The 25,193-nt window shown below is 35.7% G+C and overlaps 1 protein-coding gene across 6 annotated transcripts in view; it reads right to left on the reverse strand.

Annotated features, from left to right (window-relative positions):
- Nucleotides 1-25,193, reverse strand: part of DNM3 (dynamin 3) — a gene marked incomplete at both ends in the record, with an annotated part of 492,105 nt that overhangs the window by 244,523 nt on the left and 222,389 nt on the right. The window lies entirely within an intron of this gene.

The following is a 25,193-nucleotide window of genomic DNA, read 5'->3' on the forward strand; positions in this document are numbered from 1 at the left end:
CAAAAAGGAGATCCTCAACATAATTAAAAGGCAATCCACTGAAAGGGAGAAAATATTTGTAAGTCATATATCTGATATGGGGTGGCAGTTTAAGTACCTAAAAAGTCATACAACTCAATAGCAAAAAAAAAAAAAAGGGGGGGGGTAAAAAAATAGGATTTGTTAGCTATCTGTATGTCTTCTTTGGGAGCAAACAAAGTATGTCTTCTTCCCAAAGAAGACATACAGACAGCTAACAAATAGATGAAAAGGTATTCAATATCACCAATCATCATGGAAATAAAAATAAAAACCACAATGAGATATTGTGTTACATCTGTAAGAATGATTATGATCAAAAAGACAAGAAATAACGTGCTGGTGATAGAGACAAGAAAATAAGTGTTGGCAAGAATGTGGAGAAAAGGGAGTCCTTGCACATTGTTGGTGGGAATGTAAAATTGTGCTGCCATTCTGGAACACAGAGGGAGGTTTCTTAAAAAATTAAAAATAAAACTATCATATAATCTAGCACCTCCACTTCTGGATACTTATCTAGAGAAAGTGGAAACACCAATTTAAAACAATTTATGCATCTCCATGTTCATTACAGCTTAATTTACAAAAGCCAAGTTATAAGAAGAACCTAAGTGTCCATATGTGGAAGAAGAGACAAAAAAATTGGAATATTAATCAACCACAAAAAAAACAGGAAAGTCTTGCCATTTGTGACAACATGGATGGAACTTGAAGCTATTATGTTAAATGGAATAAGTCAAACAAAGACAAATAAGTGCATAATGTCACTTATATGTGGAATCTAAAAATAACCAAATTCATAAATACAAAGAACAGAGTAGCAAAGGTGTTGGATGAAGGTGAAATGGATGAAGGAGGCAAAAGATACAAACTCCCAATTATAAAATAAGTTATGGGGATGTGTTGTAAAGTTTGATGACTATAGTTTAAAAATACTGTATTGCATATTTGAAAGTTGCTAAGAGGGTAGATCTTAAAAAAAAAATCCTCACAGAAAAAAACTGTAACTATTCATTGCGATGAATGTTACCTAGATTACTGTGGTGATCATTTCTCAATACATACAAACATCAAATCCCAATGTTGTATACCTGAAACTAGTATAATGTTATTTGTCAATTTTATCTCAATTGTTCTAAAAGTTTGGAGTTTTTCAATGGCCTGGATTTATCCATCTACTTCTGGTTATTATTTGCCATTCTGAAAAATATGTAACATCTTCATAAAAATCTTTCAAAAAAATTTAAATGGTAAAACATTAACAATTTGTATTATAGATTTGATAGAAATCATTTACAGATGGTAATAAATGAAAATCTATTTTCTCACAGAGTAAAATTAAATTCTGTTTTCTTTTTATGGCATAGATTAGCATCTTTTCAATGGTAATTTTTGTTGTCATAGAATCAAAAATAAAACACTACATGAAATTGTATGCTATTGTCCTAAATATCAAAAATCACCCCATGTTTAAATCATTCACTATCCTAAAAATACTAAAATATTAAAAAAATACTTATTGGATGACTCATGGGTGTTGGTTCCTAAAGGAAGATGAAAATATCTTATTAACCACATTTTATTTTTATATTGCTATCAAATTTTCTACTTGAAGAAGAAAGTAAAACCTAGGAAAAATAGTGAAATAAGCCAAGGTTGTCACTATTAACTTTCCATGCCTCTCTCTACACTCCCAGGCCCTGTCACCTTAGATTCCCTGTGCCAACACCTCCCAGGTATCCATTCTCATTTTTAATGCTTTGTAACATTTATAGACCCCATAGAGAACCCCATTCAGTTTCAGACTAAGGCAATTCCCTCCATTATTCAAAATTATTCTGTCCTCTCTCTCTCCACTTCAGAAAGAAGAAAACAATGCTTCTTAAATTATATTATAATCATTTGGATGTTTTCTAAAAATATAGATTCTTAGGCCATCTGTATTCTGAGAATACAGATTCTTTTTTTTTTTTTAAGATTTTATTTATTTATACAAGCACTGGGTACAGTCAGAAGCATGGGAGGGTGAGAGAACTCACCAGAGCCAGAGCAGGGAACAGAACAGGCAGACTGATGAAATACACTACTGAGGGGAGCAGCGGGCGGCAGGAGAGGTCTGTGCGCCATGTGGGACCCTCATTGGTTGCCGGGGATGGAACCAGTGCTGCAGAGGCTGTGGGCAGCCTCGCAACCCAGCGCTCAACTGCTGCGCCACCAGGGGAGGCCCTAGATTCTTAATAGAGTCTTAATCCAAATGAATCAGCATAGCTACATATGAAACCCAGGAATCTACATTTTAACATGTTCCCAAGGTGATTCTTATTCACACTAAAGTTTGGGGGCTGCTGCATGTACACATATAATCAAAACTTTATTCTTCTTAGAGAAAATGATTTCATCTAATTTTTAATAAGAAACTGGTTAAATTACTTCACACTAACATTGTTGTCCACTCTGTCAGGGCTTATAAATAGCATACTAATCATAGCACTCAATGAAAGTATACTTATTATTTCATTTTATCAGATATCTTTGGCTAGAGAGGAAGGCTAATTTGCAATCCCAATAAGCAAATCACATTTCACTCACTGGGAGAGAGGGTAGTCATAAACATAGTTTACAAACATTTCTTAAGAACCTATCATATGCTAAGATAAAAATTAAAAAGCATAATGGTGCCATAGTCCCTGCACTTAAGAATCTCATAGTTTAGTAAGGAACACAAATTCATAGTTAATTTCAATATAATAGTGTAGAAAGAGAGGTACACCAAGCAAGAGAAGGGATACTTAACAAAACATAAGGAGTGGTAATAAGTTTTCTTTAAAGAAATAGTACCTCAGAAGATCCTGAAAGAATTAGTCAGGTCAAAAAACAAAATGGGCAGAAGAACTTAAAAGATATTTCTCCAAAGAGGAAATGCAAATGACCAACAGACATATGAAAAAATGTTCAACATCCCTTATCATCAGGGAAATGCAAATTAAAACCACATTGAGATACACCTTACACCAGCAAGAATGGCACATATCAAAAAAACAAGCAACAACAAATGCTGGCAAGGATGTGATGAAAAAGGAACTCTCCTTCATTGCTGGTGGGAGTGCAAACTGGTCCAACCACTACTGAAAGCTGTCTGAAGGTTCCTCAGTCTACTAAAAATGGGGTTACCATACAACCCAGCAATTCCACTACTAGGGATCTACCCAAAGGACACAAAAAAATTGATTCAAAAGAACACCTGTACACCTATGTTTATTGCAGCACTATTTACAATAGGTAAAACCTGGAAACAACCCAAATGCCCAAAAATAAATGACTGGATCAAGAAGATGTGGTATATATACACAATGGAATATTATTCAGCAATCAAAAAAGATAAACTCATGCCATTTGCAGCAATGTGGATGGAACTAGAAGGAATGATGCTCAGTGAAATAAGCCAGAAGGAAAAAGAAAATATCGGATGGTTTCACTTATATTTATAGCAGGAATATAGGGGAAGCAAATAAGACATCAGTGTAAAAAAATAATAACAGTACAAAACACAACAAAGCAAAAACGGACAATTATAAATCAGAGACATACTACAGGGAAGGAGGAGGGAGAGGAATCAGAAGGAGGGAGAGAGGAGCACAGATGACTGAGGTGATGGTGCATTGGTGAAGGAAACTCTATGGGGACTACACCTGAGGGGGCGGGGGGAAGCAAATATTGTTTAAAAATGAACAATGATGTAAAAAATTTTAAAAATTAATATAAAAAAAGAATTAGTCAGGTCAGTAAGTTGTTCATCTGCATGAACAAAAACAAACAAGAACAAAAAATGGAAGTGCCACTTTGTACAGAAAATATCAGGTGGGGATGAAGAAGTTGAGATTAAAAAGGCATACAGGGTAAAGTTAGACTAGATTTATTTCAAAGAGATCCCAAATTTTAGTTATTTCACTCCCCTGGCAATACCAAAATAAATTTCAAGTATACATGTAAATTTATCTTTAAATTATATGTGACAGGGTCTCCCCCGGTGGCACAGCGGTTGAGCGCTGGGTTGCGAAGCTGCCTGCAGCCTCTGCAGCGCCGGCTCGATCCCCGGCTGCTCCCCAGCCACCGGAGGAGGGTCCCCCAAGGCACGCAGACCTCTCCTGCCACCCGCTGCTCCCCTCAGCAGTGTACTTCGGTCCTTCTGCCTGCTCTGCTCCCCGCTTTGGCTCTGGTGAATTCTCTCACCTCCCGCGCTTCTGACTTTACCCAGTGCTTGTATAAATAAATAAATAAATCTTAAAAAAAAAAAATAAATTATATGTGACCACGGTAATAGTCAAGCATGTTATTGCTAGAGCAGAAATAATTAGATGAATAAGAAGTTGGTGACATAAGAAACATGATGCTAGGACAAAAATGATTAGTGTGGTTAAGATGAAGAGCATAGGGAAAAGGTTGTCCTTTCATAGGAACAGAGCTGTCCCATCTTGGGAGTCTGGGAGATTAGAGAACTGAGAGCAGATGTAGGTCCTATGTGAGAAAAAAGATAGAAAGTCTAGGAAGGTTATATTTGAACCTAATAGGACAAGATTAAATTATCTGTGGAAGAGTGGGTGACAAGTTGGAAAGAAAGCTTGCAGTAAGTGTGAAGCACTGGGATAATCAGTAATTTAATGGTAAAATAAACATGACAGTATTAGTAAAAAAAAAAACATGGTGACAAAATAAAGCACTATAAAACTCATAAGAGGTAACATAGAAGAAAATCTGGATGATTTTGGGTAGGGTGATGACTTTTCTTAGATACAACACCAAATATATGATTCATGAAAGAAATAACTGATCAAATGGATTTCATTAAAATTTAAGATTTCTGCTCTGCAAAAGAAAATATGAGGAGAATGAGAAGACACATCACAGACTGGGAGAAATATTTGTAAAAGATCCATCTGACAACATACTACTAGCTATCCAAAATATACAAAGAGCCATTAGAACGTGAAAAAAAAAAGAAAAAGAAAGAAAACAATCCAATTCAATAGGACATCTCACCAAAGAAGATATATGCCATATATATGTATGGCAAGTAAGCATATGAAAAGGAACAACTTATCAAATGCTATCTGGGAAATGCAAGAAAGGAGATACCACTATACACATATTAGAATAACTAAAATCTGGAAAACTGAGTCAAATGCAGCCAGAACTCTTATACATTTTTGGTTGAAATACAACAGATTACAGCCACTTTAGAAAGCATTTTAACAATTTCTTATAAAACTAAACATACTCTTACCATGTAATCCAGTATTTGCAGCTTTTGGTATTTACTCAAACAAACTGAAAAATTATGTCCACATAAAACCTACACATAGCTGTTTATATTTAGCAAGTTTCGTCATAATTGCCAAAACTTGCAAGTAACCAAGATGTCCTTCAGTAGGCAACTGGACAAACAAACTGTCCTACATCTAGACAATGAAATATTCAGCATTAAAAAGCCATGAAAAGACATGAAGGAAGCTTCAATGCACATTTCTAAGTGAAAGAAGCCAATCTGGAAAGGCTACATATCGTATGATTCCAACTATATAACATTCTTGAAAAGGCAAAATTATGATTGTGGGGAGTGGGGAGTGGGGAGGGAGATGAATAGGCAGAGCACAAAGGATTTTCAGATCAATGAAAATACTTTGTATGATATTGTAATGATGGATACATGTCATTACCTTTTTGTCCAAAGTCATAGTATATAAGACACCAAGAGTGAATCCTAAAGTGTACTACAGACTGGTGAATATGATGTGTTAATGCAGGTTCATCCTTGAAAAACCTGTATCATTCTTGGTATAAGATCTTGTTGATAATGGGGAACACTATGTATGTTTAGAGGTAGGAGATCCATGAGAAATCTCTACCTTCCTCTCAATTTTGTTATAAACCTACAACTGCTCTAAAAAAATAAAATCTGAAAAAAAGTGGGTGAAAACTGAGAGTGAACACCATAGACTCAAAGGAACACAACTGGCACAGTTGCACTATCTTCTCTAGCAACACTCTGAACACATGGTATTAGAAAAAGATAAGTAGGAATTGATCTAGGGTTCTGATTTTCTGAGTTTAACTGACCTAACTACATGAATATGAAAATGCTGAAGATTTGGGGCAAGAAAGTAATTCAGATGACATCCATTCATACATCCATTTTGCTAGGAAATGAGGCCAGGATGGAGCCAATGGAAAGGTACAAATGAAGATGAAAGGACTAGGGAGACCTGATAGCAGGACTAGATAAAAGGACTAGAGAGGCTTAAATAGCAGATACTATGTAAGTAAAGGCAAGAATGGAGTTTAAGATGAAGCGAAACAAATAAATTGCCTGATCTTATTGACATCATTGAATTAATCTCTCAAAGATGCACCACAGTTGCTAGACGCATTGAATGTGATATCTAAAGTGGAGATCCAGTAAGCATTATTTTATTTTGACTAGTGGATATGTTCAACCAAGCTATATGGAAACTATGAGTGACTAACACCAGTAAAATAAAATTTGCGAAGAATTAACATAAAAATAGAATATTACATTCTATGTCATTACAGTCATTTGCATTGCAATAGGCTTCCTCCTCCCTTGCAGAGAAAATTAAGAGGATTACAGCTGCCATTCTGCGAGCACACATGGTCCACATCCCTTCCTAGGCACCCATGGAAGTGTGTTCAGCATAGAAAGCTGTCAGCAAGTAAACTGCTGTCACAGAAAAGTTTAAGAAACCTTGGTCCAATCCCAGCCCTTCCTTTTCCAACAGAGGAACCATATTTGCCAGAAATGGACATTGTTTTTCCTGAATAACAATCGGCTCAAATAACAATTAAGAAAGAATTCACAAAGAAATTGAAGGAGAGAGAAAATACAAAATCAAGTTAAAACAGAACAAGTGAGGAAAGGGAAGCATTTGGGAATGATGGTAAAACATTTTTGATCTAAGAATGCTAAGGGGAAATGAATAGAGTGAAACAAAGGAGAGTGGGTGGAAAAAGACTAAAAATAATAAAATTTGAAAAGAATGTCAAGAAAAATGGGCTTGATTGTAGAATCTCTTCATAGAAAAAGACATACAAAGTTAATTTTGTCCTCAAATTTAAAATTACCATAATAAATCTATCAACATTCAGTACAATAAGCATTTAAGTCTCTCAGCATTCAAATATCAAATTCTGTTTTGAGTGCCTAAGTAAACAAAAGCAAGCAAGCCCATAATTATATGACTAGAAAGGATCTTGAGAGCTGAAAGAGCATGTTCTTATTTGTAAGGCTTGAGACAAACTGTTGCTTTTTTTTTTTAATTTACTGTCATAAACAGCACCCAAGCTTCATTTGCCAAATACAGAAACTTTGAAAGCAACTACAAGACCTACAATGTGAAGAGTGGGATAACTTGGTCCCTTCTCTCAGTGGTGAGCCCACTCTAGAGATTATGTGTTCTTGTTCATTTTCCTCTGTGCTGTAAGTCAGGCCTTATCTGGGTTGGCAAAACCTGTATATTTGGGTACGTTCAGACAGCTAGCCAATTAACTTACAGACAAGTAAGAAAATTATGGGGGGAAAATGTGCATGTGAAAAAGGACATGTATATCTATTGTGGCCAAGACTTTATTTATTGTGGCCAAGATGAATGAATTGACAAGGTGACATTTGTATGTTTGGGTGCTCCTGTCAGCTTTAACTTTCTAGGAAATCAGAGCACAAAATTTTGTAATTATCTAAAATTAGCAAAATCAAAGATACAGTTTGATTCTACTCTAAGAATTCAAAGGTAATAAGAATATCTACAGTTACTAAAAACTACTAGAGAGGCTATTACTCTAAATAGTCTCATGCTAGTAGTACACAACATCTTATTTCTTATCTGGAACTCCACATAACAGCACTTTGAAGGAGCCAGTATTCTCCTTATATGACATATAAGGAGACTATGATCAGGCTCCTGTGTCCCTATCAAATCCAAGCTGGTCACCAAGAGGCCTTCTTCATGGGAGTTTATGCACTCTTTGCAATTGTGCTTCATTTAGACTATTTACACATGAATAAAATTAAATCTTGCTGCTAATCTGATTTCAGAGACCCCATCCTTAACCCACAACTCATACAAAGATGTTGGCAAGATTATTGTTTCTAACGGCAAGCAAATAGAAACAATCCACTTGCCCAACTGGAAACTGGTTAACAGATTATGACATAATCCTCTGCTATTAAATTAAGCTGAGCAAAAACACCTAATACAGGATGTGAGAGAAGATCTTTGTGAGCGAGTGCTAATACTGGGCAGAACTCTGGAATCAGACACTTTGGTATTGCCCTCTAGTTCTAACACTTCCAGGCTGGGAAACATTGGGTGAGTCTCTTGGCCTTAATTTCCATATATGTAACATGAGATAGTAACAACGGCTATATAACATAGGATTGTGTGAGGATCATGATTTAATAAATGCAAAGGATCTATTATTATTCCTATTATTATTACATAGGGTATTATTTTTGGTTATATTTGCTAATGTGAGGGTAGAAAAAGACTTAACAAATGCTAAAATGACTACAATTGGATATTAGTGATAAGACAAAAGTATATTTATTTCCTCCTTCAATCCTTTCCATATTTTCTAGAGTGTTCATGCTATTACAAGTGCAAGTTGCCATGTAGGATTGGATTCATGGCAGGTCTAATCTCTGGGCCTCTCATAATGCCCCATGCCAGAGCAAATTGGGGCCCTGAACAATTTCCTGGTCTCTGTGCTTGTACATGGTGGGCACTGAAGCAGCTCACACAGTGGGGAAAAAAGTAGAAGTTGTTCTCACAACTTTAGTGCTTGCTTAAAATAAGCAATTTATTGAGATTCCCTTTAATGTGTAATAAACACGGATGTTAGAAAACTGAGGCAGATTACAAAAACCCAGTAGTGAAACAACTACAGCACAACATTAAAAAAAAGTAATTTTGAAAATGATATGGAAATCATCATGATGAAAGAAGCTTGACTCTTTTAAGTAAGGAGCTGATCTAGCTGACAAAACATATTTGTTTGCAATAAAAACTAGAAAACAAAGGAACCAACAGTTAATACTCATTTCAATCTCCCTTTTATTTAAAGATATAGCTATCAAAAAGATAACTTTCTAGTTTCTTTGGAAAATTTAACCTTTACCTAACAACACTGGCATAAGTTTCAATCATACCAGGTCAATAAAATTTTGTAAGTTTAACAAATCTCCAAGTATTGTTTTATAAAATAACCGCACAAGGTAACCTAAGGAGCCTGTAACCACTTTTTGCAAACTACAAAATCTCCTAGGATGCCTCCATCACCCTCCATTCATTCTGTGTCATGTAATCACCTAAAACCTCCCATTGAGTCTTGCTTCTGGAACATTAATGAGCACATTATGAGTGCATCTTTTCATGCCTCTGTGGATGACCAGGCTATTGTATTACCTTGATTTTCAAAATGACTCCTAAAGTATTCCTTCTCATTCTATCCCAGAATTTGCTCAATTGCTTGTGTATGTGTTATTTCTAGCACATGCACAGCTATTTCTGAATAGTTCACTGAAAGTGAGCTGCTTATTCTCAGAGCTTACTCACCTAAACCTCTCCAAGATCCAGGCAATTAACTATGATGAAAATCAGGGCTCTACTTTTTCCACTTTTTTCCTGTGTATCTTTTCCATGTGCAGAGCTTCCTTTGAAGTTAATGGGAGCCCTCCATGTGGAAGAGATTCCAAATGATACAAAGCAGAATGAGAACTAAGCCCATCATCTATTTCTCACATTCAAGGACAAAAATACACACGCACTCACAAGAGAAAAGACACTTCACGATTAGCCAGGACTTAGTAGAATTTGGATAAATTTACTAAAAATAATACACAGAGCTTCTTGGGGAGAGGAAAAAGAAACATCTTAGTAAATATTTACTAATTCACTTACTAGAGAGTTAGTGAGTACCATGCATGTGTCAGGGAGCACACTGGAAATAAAAGGATAAGCCAAAATCAATAAATATATATACAAACAAACAAAACCAGGCTAGTCCGTGACCTTCAGGAGCTGATAGGCAAATACAGGGACAGACACTAAGCAAAGACTCACACAGATAAAAGTAAAAACAGGTGGTTGGTTTTGGTGCTGCCAAGGAGTGGCTCTGACTTGCATGGTATATCAGAAGAGATGTGTTTGAAGATTTGAGCACTGGCACTAAAATCTGAAGAGGGTGGGGGTGGGGTGGCCACAGCATAGAAAGCAAGTGTGACCCTTATGCAAGATGAGCTTGCAGAGAAAGCAAACTGTGCTTGGCCATGTAATTTATGTGAAGAAATTTGGTCTTCATCCTGAGAGAAACGGGAAGGCTTTGAAGTGTTTAAAGAAGGTCAGAAACATAAGATTTGCATCATGAAAAGTTCCCTCCCGGCTCTAGTTTAGTGAAGAGATTAGAGAGAGAGGAGAGAAGACACTGGGACATCACGTAAAATCCTAAGTCCTAAATGATCGCACCTTTGACAAAGTGGTGGATACAGATACAAAACAGAAATGGGCTGCTTTGAGAAAAATTCAGGAAGAAAAATTAATGACTGATAATTTGGAGACAGAAGATGAGGTGTCAAGTATGACACTAAGACCGGACAGACTCTAGAGGCATATTCTTTGAGCAAGAGGGTACGAGAACTATGTTCAGAGAGGAGAGATGTCATGGGTTCAGTCTGTCCATGTCAAGATGTGAAGAAGTGATGTTCATAGCAGCATTATTCACAACAGTCAAGAGTTGGAAACAACCTAAGTGCCCATCAACAAATGATCAGATAAAGTTATAGGTACATAATGAATACTATTCAACTATTTTTTTAAAAAAATGAAATTCTGCCATCTGTAACACGTATGGAACTAGAGAGTATTATGCTAAATGAAATAAGTCAAATGAAGAAAAATAAACACTGTGTTTACTCACATGTGGCAGATAAAGAAACAAGAAAGTGAACTAAGTAAAACAAAAATAAACTTTCATACTATAAGATCAAATTATCATAAGACCAGAAGGGAATGGGGGAGGAGATTGGGTAATACAGGTAAAAAGAGGCCTGTTGTATGGTGAAGGGTAGAATTGAAATTTTCCTGTTGAACTTAAAGTAGAACATACAGATGTTGATTTATAATGATATACACCTGAAACTTACATAGTGCTACAATGCAATGTTACCTCAAAAACAAAAAATCAAGGATTTTAACATGTGAAATAAACCTGTTTATAAAAAAGTCTCAATCAGATATACCCATTTGTGAATTATTGATTAGAGGTGTGATTGAAGCCATGGGGATGAAAAAACTGACAATAAAGTGAGAGTGTGATTTAAAAAAAAAAAGACCTAGAACCAACAGTTGAAGAGAATCAACATGTAATGGTTGCGTGGAGAGGATGAGCCTATGGAGGAGGCAGAGGAGTGGCTATAGGGGTGGGAGAAAGAACAGAAAATATTGTATCTACAGAAGTCACAGAAGAAAATTATTTAATAAGGCAAAAGAATTAAAAAGGTCAACTGTAACTATGAGGGAAAGTAAAATTTACAGTAAAAACTTATTCACTAGTTTGGGAAACACTGAGGTTATTGAAGAGATAATATTCAAAATGTTTAACAACCAGTATAGCATCAACCTGACCAATCTGAAGGGGTGGTAGGATCACAGTGTTAGAGCAGCAAACTGAAGTCTCCCCTTCTGTACTAGACCCTTGCCTTTAAGTCGTGGATCAAGCAATGGGAAGTTGAAGAGATTCTGAGAAAGGAGCCTAGTATCTCCAATGATAGAAAGGCACTGTCATAACATCTTGTTGAAGATACCTTCATAATATCTTCTAGATACAGGAAAAAATTCTCCCAAAAGGACAAAAGAATATTAAAATTGGCCAATGAAGATTATATGTATCAAGCAGAGAATATGTTTTAAATAATTTCCTGGATATTCGAGTCATAAAAAGGATGAAAATGTGTTGTCAAACAATCATTCAGGTTAAAGCATTTTGAAGAACAAAGCACCAAGTATACCGCCTATACACAATAGTCAATCAATAAGTAGTAGGTATTATGTGATAATATAAGAAATAAAATATGTCAGAAAGTGATAGGTTGAAGAATAAATATACATAGCAGTTGCTGGATAATGCACTCTAAGAAAAAAGGAATTGATCGATGAAAGTAAAATTGCCTGTAAAATGAATAGCAAAAAAGCTTCAGTAGCCCATATGGATTATTTTGAAGATTTACTGTGTTCATTATCTGAATTTTGCACTTACATCATCTTGTTTCAAATTACTTGCAATTGTATTTGTTTTGCGCCCATTTTCCTAATAAGATTGTAGCTTGGTTGAAAGCATGTGCTTTGGGATTTGTATGTTGGTTCTGCCATTTGCTAGATGTATGATTTGGGGCAAGTTACTTAATCTAGCCAATTATCATTTTATTTTTCATCTGAGAATTGGAGTTAACAGTCCCAATTTCAAATAGATGTTGTGAGTATTAATAGAAAATACATAAATTACTCCACAGAATGTCTGGCATCTAACAAATGTTCAACAAATGTATAATAAATGGTAGATATTATTATCAAGCAGAGACCAACTCTGCTTTATGCTCCTTTGGGATACTTATACCTTCTGTAGATCACAAGTTTGTCAATAGACTATTAGCCCAATGGTTCTAAACTAGGGACAATACCAACACCAAGGGCTTTTTGTGATTATGTGTGTATATTCTGCACTATCACAACATTGGGGGATATCTACTGAGTAAAGGTCAAAATGGCAAATAACTCTTCTATATGAAAGGATATTGGCACCTATTTGAAGCTAAGTACAAACTCCTAATTGGGTGGTTAACTCTGGATGATAATTAAGTTTAAATCAGGTACAAAACTGGAATTTATTTCACTCAGAATCACATTTCAGAGCTAGATGAAATCACTATTCTGGAGATGTACTTAGATAGGAAACTTGTACAGTCACCTTAGGCAGGCCTAAAATGACAACACTGAGACAATTATATAGTTCAAACCCATTTTTTCCCCTCTGGATGACAAAAAAAGTGATGCTCAAAGCTAATTAGCAACTCTAATGTATCCTAGATGTTCCCTTCTGAATGTTAACCTCACAGCTTATAAGTTATTATAAGTCATTTGCCTACCTAGCTATTTACCTCTATGTTTCAAGACACATAACTCTACTTTTCATTAACAGTTATTTTTTGGACACCTATCATGAGCAAGTTCTAAGTTACAAATGGGGAGAAGCCATGAAAATGGCAGTTACTGTTCAAATCTCAGAGCGCTTACATGCAAGTGGGAGAGAACAACTAAATATACAAAAATTGGTTGAGAAAGGTACATGCTTTATGGGAATATACAGCAAAGAATTGTTGTAGAAGTCAGGGCAAGTACTCCTAATGAAGGGATACTTTCAGATAAAAGAGAAGATGCTATTCATGCAAAAAATGGAAAAGAAAATATTTCAGGAACAGAAAAGAGCACATAAAAAGCCCAATAGTGGTGCATGGGTGAATTGGTGGTAAGAATTTTACAGGGACTCTACCTGAGAGGAGAAAGCATACATTGTACAAAAATGAACAATGATGCAATATATATGTATGTATGTATGTATGTATGTATGTATGTATGTATGTATCTATATAAAAGCCCAGCAGGGAAAATGCCTGGACTACTGAGGGCACTGACTGAAGGTAATGCTTGTGGGAGCTCAGAATCTAGGAATGCCAGTGACAAGAGAAGGAACTAGAAGTAACCAGGGAATGGATAATGGATGCTAACACTGGACTTTGTCCTAAAGATGAAGTACTTTTGAGTGGTTATAAGAAAGGAGTGACATATTCTGATTTTTTTTGTCTTCACCAAAACAAAAGAAAACCACATCAGATGTTTCACTTGTTTGTAATTTCAGCTAAAAGTTTTAGGATAGTGTTGGAACTTTTAGTTAAATGAAGTCTCTTAATTATTTGTGGATTTTAATTACCCATATTCTTCCTGACCTCCATAATCAAGGCTAATTGAAAATTGGTTGTAACTCAAGATACTCTGTGAGGAAACTTAATAAAGTGAGGTATGTAACAGATGAAATCCTGATTTCTATTGAAAACTGAAGAACATATAAGTAACAGGCATTCCAATTTCTGATGGGAAATGGAGAGGCCCTGGTAAATATCAGTCATCCAGAGCAGCTATTTTGCTTAATCCCGTAAACTAGTTGCAGATGTTGGCTAAAACAGCTAGGCTTTGCATCTGTAATTTTAAAATTGTCTCATATTTCTAAAACCTGACTCCGTATGCACCGGAAATCAGTGACATGAATTATGAACCTCAGGAAGAGGAGAAGCACAAGTAATGCCAGAAGTGATAGGAGATAATATTCGGAGCGGTGGTCAGGTTATGTGTACAGGATGAGTGAAGGATGACATGGTTCCTTCCTCCAGGACATGGATCCTGCAAGCAGGCATTTGAAAATGAAACCCTGCAAGTGAATGTACCAAACAAGAGGAAGTCATTTATAGATAGTTGAGTTCTCAAAAACAAATCCTTCTTTTCCTCCCCCTCCCTCCACTTTACAGCAGGTCAACAGGAAGACCAGTTGCTGAAGAAGGAAAAGGTTTTTGAAGAGAAAAAAATTGAGAGCCCAACTGTAGCTTAAAAATGTCTTACCTTAATTAAGAAGATCATATTTAGTAGATTGGGGCAAGAAAAAATAAAATGACTTCCATTAAACTTAGTTTCAGTTATGAGAGTGCTTTTTCATAAGACATTTAGAATAGAGCAACAGAGACTGAAAACTTAGAAAAGGGGCTGATGTGGTAGAAATCTAAAAAGAATTCATGTTATATTGCAAACAAAGAATAAAAATAAGCATTAGAAATGACTTAAATTATGATGGCAGAATTTCATACTGATATTTATCAAACTCATTTTTATTAGTGCGCACTGTTAATAATGTGTGTAATAATGCTCCATCCAGGCAATGTAAATGGTAGCATGTTGAATAATCTACCCACAAGGGCCTCTATCCTTGACAGATTAAAGTAAATAGCCTCACCAGCAATCAGGACAAAGACTTCAGCCAATTATTTGCTGAGACAAGGGCATGGTGCAAAGCTTCAAGCAACTTCAGTTCAATTACGAAACCAGGACACCAGTTTCCTAGAGAGGGAACATTCACCCTGTGGGATTTAGCCTAATGGAATCCCTGAGGTGGGAAACAGTTTCACTGCTGAGTGAGTTGAAGAAATTTCATAATAACTTTGGGATCAAAACATTTTATTCCTTACTTTAACTAAAATTCTACATGCTTACATTTAGTTCAAGAGATCATATATGATAAGATTTGTTTCTTTTTTGCATTTACATTACAGTTGGGGAAAATATGTACCAGGCAAATAAACCACTTTGGCATTTCCAGGATTTTTCAGATAAATCTGAGATCAATCTTTCAAGATACTAGAGCTATTGCAACTTAATCACAATCTTCTTGCACATGTTACTCTCAAGGGAAAGTTAATATAATTTCACAGGAACTGTGAGAGACCTGTTCTTGGCAAATGTCTGGGGAAAGAAGAAAAAGGGGAACCTCACGATGGGGTAGGAAATTCATAAAATTTGGAACAAATATGCATAGCTACTATAAATGGGGAATCTGAGACCTTAAGATTAGAAGATATATGCATTTTTGGGGGAAAAAAAAAGATTGTTCTCAAATGGAATTATCCCATCATGGGACAAAACTTTTAAAAAATAATGATAAAATGTTCTAGCAGGACCTCCCTGGTGGTGCAAGGGGTTAAGCACTGCACTATGAAGCAATCCGCAGCCTCTGCAGCACCAGTTCAATCCCCGGCCAGGGAGCAACCCACATGGCAAGGCAGACCCCTCCTGTCTCACCCTCTGCTCCCCTCAGCAGTGTATTTCAGTCAGTGTGCCTGTTCTGTTCCCCACTCTGTCTCTGGTGAATCCTCTCACCGGCCTCTGCCCACTGCATCTCTGGCCTGTATCCCAGCTCTTGTCTGCATAAATAAATAAATAAATCTTTTAAAAAAATGTTCCACCAATTTACACTAAGGCCATTAACCCTGAGACTCAAGAGAAGCAATGAGTCTAGAGTAATGTAGAGAATGGAGCCACAAGACTGACCATCAGATCCTTACCTGCCTAACTGACAAAGTCAACAGAAACTTTCTTTTCTGTGACCTCATATCTCATGACTCTCTCCATGAAATGTCTTGAGAATGTAAAAATGTTTCTGCATTTTGAGGATCCTGGTTTAAATATTCTGACTCAGGAAAAGTTCTGAAATGTTATTGCACTGCATATGAAAAGATTCGTGCTTTAGGGGCAGAAACTGCAATTCGCCTTGGTCATGGTGAATTTGGGACATACTTAGGTTGGGTAAGTTTGATTTCAATATGGGAAGCCATGAAAAGAAATAACAAAAGAGCTCTAATGGAAACAAACAGAAGAATTTCTGAGCTTCCATTTACTTCTGTTTTCACTGTGATAGAGAGGGTTCCTTTCAGAAATATCTCTGTATAAAACATGGACATTATCACTAAAAAAGATCCTGTGGCATCTTTGTACTCAATGAAGTTTTATGATTTGTCCTTTACTAATCCTTTAATTTGACAAACTGAAATGGTTGGGGTTCTCTCAATGTAATAAATAAAGAAATTAGCATCCCTATAGTCTTAAAATATGAACGTGGTAAGAACCTAGCCCATTCCTTTTATTCCACTTTACATTTCACTTGAGTTTTACCATCTTCTTAAGCTCCCATGTAACTCTCATTCCCCTTGTTCTCAACAAACAGACCAGTCTCTGGTTTTATCAAGCAAACTGAGATGAACATGAATGAGGCATATATACACTTCTTTTCCCTCAATTTCTGTGACATTAATCTTGCACTGGGAATTTTAATCATTTTGCATAGTCATCAACTTTGTCATATGTTCATTTGTAAATACATTCATTTAGTTTTTATAAAGAACAAGCTTTTTTTATTAATTAAACTCTTATTTTCTTACATCATTGTTCATTTTTGTACAAGATTTGATTTCTCCCTTTAGTGTAGTCCCCATAAATCTCCCACCACCACATCACCCATGAACCATCACCATAGTCCCTAAGAACAAGGTCATTTTATAGACAAACTGTACTAAACTTCAATAGTAGTAAAACTAATTCAATAGCGAAACACCACCCCCAATGACCAAATAGAGATTATACCAGAAAAGCAAGAATGTTTAGTAAGTTTATCAATATAATAAATTACACAATTTGTTCAATATGTGACACCATGTTCATATCTCACTGAAATTCAATGCTCACTTCTGAAAGAATCTTAGATACAAAGGAGTAAAAAAATTAATCACAATAAATATATTTTAAACCAATAGCCAATATGAAAAGGCAATAAACATTTCCATTAAATAAAACATGTCTATTATTAATAAAAAATTTTCACTAAAAAAAAAATCCCCATATACATATGAAGTACAAAATTCCATATTACTTTATATTATTCTGAAAGGGAAAATATATGAAAATAGAAATGAAAAATGTAACTATGAACAAGCAGGATAAAAATAATAACTAAGTGAAAAGCTACTTGAGAATCTTAGTATATTCTACTGACACAAAATAAATGCTTAAAATAGTTCTTAAAATCAATAGTTACCACAAAGAAAGAAGGAAGCACAATGGATTATGGGTGATATGGTGGTGGGCTGCATTCATACCTGATGGCAGGGGAGCCCAATACTACCTCAATTTAAAAAACAAGTTTATTTAAAAAAATAAAAACAAAAAAATCAATAGTTCTCACCAACAAACAATAAGAAAATATCATTAAAACAAGATCCCATTTATCATTACAACAGAAGGGTATTTCCAGTTACTTTATAACAAATGTGAATTTACCTGTATTTAAGGAAAAAGCAGAAACTTATAATAAAAAAGGAATTATCATCTGATTGATGAAAACAATAGAATATTAAAAAACTGACATCTTAATTTATGGACTTTATAAAATCTAATCAAAATTCAAATAGACCTGTAGTTGGAAAATGACAAGATTTTAATCTTCAACAGAAAGAATAACTAATCTACAGAAGTCAAATGCATTTCTGAAAAAAAAAAAAGTAATGAAAAGAAATGACCTAGCAGGTATTAAAATGTATTAGACAGCTGCAATAACTAAAAAATTGTGTCAGTGTACAAAAAACAACAGAAGAAGGGACAGAATAAATAACCCAGATACAGATGTTAAGCTAAGAGTTCATCTATGACCTTTACTAAGGTCAGAGTTCTGCCATTTATCCATTGTGTGACTGAGGATGAACTACTTATCAAATCTTCAGTTACATTATTTATAAAACAGAAAAAAATAATGAAACCTACTTCATAGGACCTCTTTTATTGTTTTTGTCATTGTCAATAGCTATTGCATTATCACAATGTGCAAAGCACTGCTCTCAATGTTCTATACAATCTAATGTGTTTAATCCTTATAGAAATCCTAAGAGGTTTGTGCAATAATCATATCCCTTTTGCATGTGAAAAACTGAGTTACAGAGGTTAAGTAAATTTGCCTGGGGCTGGTAAATGACCGAGCCAGCTATTGAAGCCCAGCAATCCAGCTTCATAAGCAGCTTTCTTAAACCCTATTTCTGCTTCCAAAGTTGTGCCTTACCTTCATCATGAGCCATGATAAATCTCTGATGGATTTATAGACAAATGTCAAAAGTAGCTTCAAAAAATGCTATCAATACAAAAGCTATTATTTAATCCCTCTAGAGATAGATACTACCTTCCTAAAAATAAGTGCACTAGAAGAAATTAGAGAAAAAAGAGCAATAGATATAACTTCAAAACATGTTTTTAAACTTTAACTAAAAACACTGTAAGTAAAATCTTAAAAATAAACAATAAAATTAGATACTAGTTAATATGACACAAGATCAATATCATTATTATATAGATTTCTGTTATGAGTTAAAAAAGTAAAATGAAAATTCAAAGAGAATATATACAAAGACAAGAAAAGTATACTAGTTGTCAAAAAACATTAAAAATATTTTTGTCATAAGTGAGGTATAGATATAAGTGACTGAGGTTTAAAGGACATATGGGGCCTCCCTGGTGGCACAAGGGGTTAAGCACTGCACTATGAAGCGATCCACAGCCTCTGCAGCATAAGTTCAATCCCAGGTGGTCAGGGAGCAACCCACATGGTGCAGCAGACCTCTCCTGACTCACCCGCTGCTCACCTCAGCAGTGTATTTCAGTGGATCCACCTATTCTGCTCCCCACTGTGTCTCTAGGGAACCCTCTCACCCCCTGCACCTCTGGCCTACACCCCAGTTCTTCTAACCAAATATAAATTTTTAAAAAAGAAAACATATGGGGCCTCCCTAGTGGTGCAAGGGGTTAAGCATCACACTATGAAGAAATCCGCAGCCTCTGCAGCACCATTTCGATCCCCGGCAGGCCAGGGAGCAACCCACATGGCGAGGCAGGCCTCTCCTGGCTTGTCCGCTGCTCCCCTCAGCAGTGCATTTCAGTCCGTCTGCCTGGTCTGTTTCCCTCTCTGTCTCTGGTGAATCCTCTCATCCCCCTGCATCTCTGGACTGTAACCCAGCTCTTGTATACATAAATAAATAAATCTTTAAAAAAATAAAATAAAGGATGTATGTCATGACATGGTGGAATAAGGAGGTTTTGATAAGCCTCTCCACAGGTTTTAATAAGCACAATGAGAAATCAATGATTGCTCAGATGAAATCTCACCAGTTCATTACCTACTTCTCAGAACTGACCCACAGATTTTTTTTGTCCTCTGAGGAGGTGGGTAGGTTGGTGGTTCATTATGGTGGCAGACAAGGAAGAGTGAAAGAGTGTTGTGGCCAGAATGACCATTCCAGTCAGTCAAACAGGCTGGGTGCAGGTACAGACTGCATAACACACAGACCTTGTACAGGAGGTTTTCCAAGTGAAGATGAAGTTAAGGGCTACATGTTCCTGGGGGCTGGAACCTTTTGTTCAGTCACAGAGAATCTGGCTATTGGCAGCGTGGAACACTGGTTCCTACCCCCTCTCTTCTCAGAAACTGAAAATTTCTGAGATTGGAGAGAGAGACACCCACTGTGTATCATGGAGAGTAATGGCAAGGTAGTAGGACCTGGAATGTGGGCTGCATTCAGTGATGTGTACCTGGTCTGGTCTGGAGATGGAGAATAAACAGTACATGACTCTCCACACAGTTTGATCCTTCCTCTTCCCCAAGACTCAGGCTGAAGTCTTCGGACTCCCGCTTCCCTTCCCTCCCCCACGCACAACCAAGGCAAACAAAGATAAGCAAACAAAACTAAATTCATAGAGCCCCAACAAGAAAAATTAGTAAGGCAACACACATGCCTAGGAAACAAGGAGACTGGGAATACAAGATGACAACATTGGAAGAAAAAAATTAAATCTTTGAGAGACAAATATACAAATGGCACAGACTGGAGGATCTAACAAACATAGATTTGGACTAACTATCATGAAGAATCTCAATTTAATGAAAAACAGTAGGTTCGGGATCTCAGAAAAGATACTCAGAATATTCATTCTGCTGAATGAAAAAAAGATGCTGAATGAAATGAAGACACACAGAAAATGCAAAATAAGTTAAATTATCAAAAGCCAATGATAAAGAAAATATGTTAAAAGCTGTTCAGGAAAAGAAAGCATATAACATACAAAAGCACTTCAACCATGCTTTCATCAGACTTTTCAGCAAAAATTCTGTTAGAAGAGAGTAGAATAACATATAAGCAATTCTAAAAGATAAAAATTGACACCCAAGAATACTCTACCCTGCAAAATTACCATTCAAATATGATGGAGAAACAAAGGCTTTTCCTCACAAACAAAAGCACTGCCAGACCTACCCTATAAGAAAAGATGAAAAAAGTTCTTCTACCTAAAAAGAAGAAAAAAAATCACAAAATCTTGAGCAAAGTGATAAATGTGAATACAAAATCAGAAACTAACAAGAATAACTGAAACAACAAAACATATGATAGGAAGAGAAAAAGGACAGATTTTGAATAGTCAATTCAATACCAGCAAAGAAAAAGACTACCTTGGATATAGAAAGTTTTCTACAACCCTCATGGTAACCACAAAACAAAAATCTGGAACAGAACACTTAGAAGAAAAAGTGAAGAAAATAGGAGAACCACCATAGAAAAACACTCAAATGAAAAGATAGCAATACATGGAAAAATAAACTGTGGAAATATAAACAACCAAATAACAAAAGAAGCTCCATATATCAATAATCCCCCTAAGTGTGAATAGTCTGAACTTACTAATCAAAAGTGGAGTGGTTGAGTGCATTAAAAAAATAAAAGCAGAATCCATCTACATTATGGATACAAGAGTTTCACATCATATCTAAAGACATAGACTCACAGTAAGAAACTGGGGTAAGGTATTTCAAATCATTAACATAGAGGAAAAGGCAGGAGCACGATTTACACATCTGATAAATTACACTTTCAGCCACAAAAGGTAACAGGTGTCAAAGGTGGATACCATATAATGATCAAGGGAACAAATCCATCAAGAAGATATAGCTGTCATTGATATTTACACACCCAGCACAGGGATACCTGTATATATAAATCAATGAACAGATCTAAAGCAAGACATTGACATAACCACAATAAGAGTAGGAAATCTAAACACACTGTTTACATCAATGGATATTCATAGAGCATCATCCAGACATTAAAAAATAATGAGGAAATAGTGGTGACCATAAGTGTCCTATCAAACAAACATATTCAGAAATCTCCAACCCAAAATAAATGAGTCACATTCTGTTCAAGTACACATGGAACATTCTCATGGATAGATCATATGTTGAGACCCAAAACAAGCTTCAATAAATATATGAAGACTGAAATCATCTCAGTCTGAAATTAAAAATCACCACAAAAAGAAAACTGGAAAAAAAAAAAAAACCAAACAGGTAGAAACTAACAAAATACTTCCGAGTAACTCCTGAATCAACAAGGAAATCGAAGGAGAAATACAAGTTATCCAGGGCCTCCCTTGGTAGCGCAGTGGTTGAGCGCTGGGCTGCAAAGTTGCCCGCAGCCTCTGCAGTGCCAGTTCAATCCCTGGCCGCCAGGTGAGGGTCCCACATGGTGCACAGACCTCTCCTGCCACCCACTGCTCCCCTCAGCAGTGCATTTTGTCTGTCTGCCTGCTCTGCTCTCCACTCTGACTCTGGTGAATTCTCTCACCCTCCTGTGCTTCTGAATGTACCCAGTGCTTGTATAAATAAATAAAAAGAAAAAAAATACAAGTTATCTGAAGACAAACAATAATGAAGAGGTGAGCTATCACATCTTATAAGAGACAGAAAAAGTAGAAGTAAGGGAATAATAAAAATTAAAGTGAGAATAAATGAAATAGAAACCAAAAAGATAATACAAAAGATCAATTGAAGTCAAAAGCTTGTCCTTTGAAAGAATAAATAAAAGTGATAAACTCTTACCTAGATTCATTTAGAAAATGAGAGAAAACACTAATGAAAACAGTCAGAAATGAAAGAGGCAAAGTTATAGCAGATATTACAGAAATACAAGGGATCATAAGAGAATATATATAAACAAATTGGAAAACCTAGATGAAATGGACAAATTTTTAGACCATGCAATTTCCAAGACTGAACCAGGATGAAATAGACATTTTTAACAAAATAATCACAAGTACAGAAATTGACCAGATGATGTTGCTAGTGAATTCGACCAACATTCAAATAACTATTATGATACCTATTCTCAAACTCTTCCCAAAAATCATAGGAAGAAATATCCCAAACACACTTTAGGAGGCCAGCATTACCCTGATCCCAAAACCAGACAAGCACAACACAAAAAAGAAAATGATGAACAAAGATGCAAATGTCCTCAATAAAATCTTGTCAGATTGAACCCAGTGATGCATTAAGAGAATCATACATGATGACTAAGTGGGATTCATTCCAGGGATGCAAGGAAGTTTCAAGATATACAAATCAATTAATATAATTCACAATATCAACAAAAACAAAGATAAAAATCACCACAGATGTCCAACTGATATCAAAAGGAGCTGACAAAATTCAACACCTATTTTATGATAAATATGTGATCAGCAGGAAAAATAATTCCATACCATATAGTTAAACATATAAAACTATTGAAAGAAATACAAACAAAACAAAATATGATTGCCACAAAAATTTCAAAATCTGTTAAAATCAAAATTGACTTTTTGTTTTATAATACACAATAAAGTAAAAGTCAAGTGATAAAGGAGCAAAAAATTATTTTTACAGTGTAGAATGCACACAAAATTAATATCTAGAGTATAAAAAATCCTAGAAGCCAGTAAGAAAATGATAATCCATTTTGAGTTGATTTTTGTGTATGGTGTGAGGTAGTAGTCAAGCTTCATTCTTTTGCATGTAGCGACCCAGTTTTCCCAGCACCGTTTATTGAACCAACTTTCTTTGCTCCAATGCATAGTCTTTGCTCCTTTGTCAAAGATTAGTTGACCATAAATCTGTGGGTTTATTTCTGGATTTTTCTATTCGATTCCATTGGTCTGTATGTCTGTTCTTGTTCCAATACCATGCAGTATTGATGATTATGGCTTTGTGGTATAGTTTGAAGTCTGGGAGTGTGATGCCTCCATTCCCTTCTTTTTTTTTCAGGAGAGCTTTGGCTATTCAGGGTTTTTTGTGATTCCATATGAATTTCATCAATAATTGTTCTATTTCTTTGAAGAATAACATTGAAATTTTGATTGGAATAGCATTAAAATACATAGAAGGAAATGTAGGCGAAACACTATGTGATATTCACATCAAAGACATATTTACAGACACATCACCCAAAGCAGTGATAGTGAAGGCAAAGATAATCAGCTGGGACTACATCAAATTAAAGAGCTTCTGCAAAGCAAAAGAGATAATAACAAAAACAAAGAGAAACCCCACCAACTGGGAGAACATTTTTGCACACAACACTAATGATAAAGGACTGAACACAAAAATCTGCAAAGAGCTGATGAAACTCAACAAAGAAAATAATCCAGTCAAAAAATGGGCAGAAGAGCTAAAAAGAAACTTCTCTGAAGAGGAAATGCATATGGCCAACAGGCATATGAAAAAATGTTCAACATCACTGTAATCAGGGAAATGCAAATCAAAACTACAATGAGATACCATCTTACACCAGTGAGAATGGCACATATTAAAAAAACTAGCAACAACAAATGTTGGTGAGGGTGTGGAGAAAAAGGAACTCTTCTGCACTGTTGGTGGGAGTGCAAACTGGTCCAACCACTATGGAGAGCTGTGTGGAGATTTCTGGACCTACTAAACATAGAGCTTCCATATGATCCAGCAATTCCACTCCTAGGTATTTACCCAAAGGACACAGAAACATCAATTCCAAAGAGCACCTGCACCCCTATGTTTATAGCAGCACTATTTACAATAGCTAAGCTTTGGAAACAACCCAAATGCCCAAAAATAGATGACTGGATAGAGAAGATGTGGTACATATATACCATGGAATATTACTCAGCATTCAAAAAAGATAAACACATGCAATTTGCAGCAACATGGATGGCGCTGGAAGGGATCATGCTCAGCAAAATAAGCCAGAAAGAAAAAGAAAAATACCGGATGGTCTCACTCATAGCAGGAATCTAGAAAACTTAAATAAGGGACCAGGGAAATGAATAACTATAAGAAAGTGAAAATCAAAATCAACAAAAAACTATGAACCAGAGACACTCTATGGGGGGTAGGGGGCGGAAGGGAAGGGATTGGGGTCAAAATAAGGGGGCTGCAATTGTATGGGGAATATAAAAATAAAATTTATTATTAAAAAAAGAAAATAATAATCCTGTAAAATACGGGCAAAAGACAGGATCAGAAATTTCATAGAAGAGGGGATATAAATGTCTATTAAATATTATAAAGTGTGATCCATAATTGGCAATCTGTGAAATGCACATTTATATATTATTGTCTCTATCAGATTATCT

This window comes from Talpa europaea, assembly GCF_964194135.1.
Source record: "Talpa europaea genome assembly, chromosome: 12".
Classification (NCBI taxonomy): domain Eukaryota; kingdom Metazoa; phylum Chordata; class Mammalia; order Eulipotyphla; family Talpidae; genus Talpa; species Talpa europaea.